Genomic DNA, 941 nt, shown 5'->3' on the forward strand with positions numbered 1-941 from the left:
CCGTAACCTAACCTATATCGTACCGTAACCTAACCTATATCGTACCGTAACCTAACCTATATCGTACCGTAACCTAACCTATATCGTACCGTAACCTAACCTATATCGTACCGTAACCTAACCTATATCGTACCGTAACCTAACCTATATCGTACCGTAACCTAACCTATATCGTACCGTAACCTAACCTATATCGTACCGTAACCTAACCTATATCGTACCGTAACCTAACCTATATCGTACCGTAACCTAACCTATATCGTACCGTAACCTAACCTATGTCGTACCGTAACCTAACCTATGTCGTACCGTAACCTAACCTATGTCGTACCGTAACCTAACCTATGTCGTACCGTAACCTAACCTATGTCGTACCGTAACCTAACCTATGTCGTACCGTAACCTAACCTATGTCGTACCGTAACCTAACCTATGTCGTACCGTAACCTAACCTATGTCGTACCGTAACCTAACCTATGTCGTACCGTAACCTAACCTATGTCGTACCGTAACCTAACCTATGTCGTACCGTAACCTAACCTATGTCGTACCGTAACCTAACCTATGTCGTACCGTAACCTAACCTATGTCGTACCGTAACCTAACCTATGTCGTACCGTAACCTAACCTATGTCGTACCGTAACCTAACCTATGTCGTACCGTAACCTAACCTATGTCGTACCGTAACCTAACCTATGTCGTACCGTAACCTAACCTATGTCGTACCGTAACCTAACCTATGTCGTACCGTAACCTAACCTATGTCGTACCGTAACCTAACCTATGTCGTACCGTAACCTAACCTATGTCGTACCGTAACCTAACCTATGTCGTACCGTAACCTAACCTATGTCGTACCGTAACCTAACCTATGTCGTACCGTAACCTAACCTATGTCGTACCTTAACCTAACCTATGTCGTACCTTAACCTAACCTATG

This window comes from Schistocerca americana, unplaced genomic scaffold (assembly GCF_021461395.2).
Source record: "Schistocerca americana isolate TAMUIC-IGC-003095 unplaced genomic scaffold, iqSchAmer2.1 HiC_scaffold_47, whole genome shotgun sequence".
Taxonomy (NCBI): domain Eukaryota; kingdom Metazoa; phylum Arthropoda; class Insecta; order Orthoptera; family Acrididae; genus Schistocerca; species Schistocerca americana.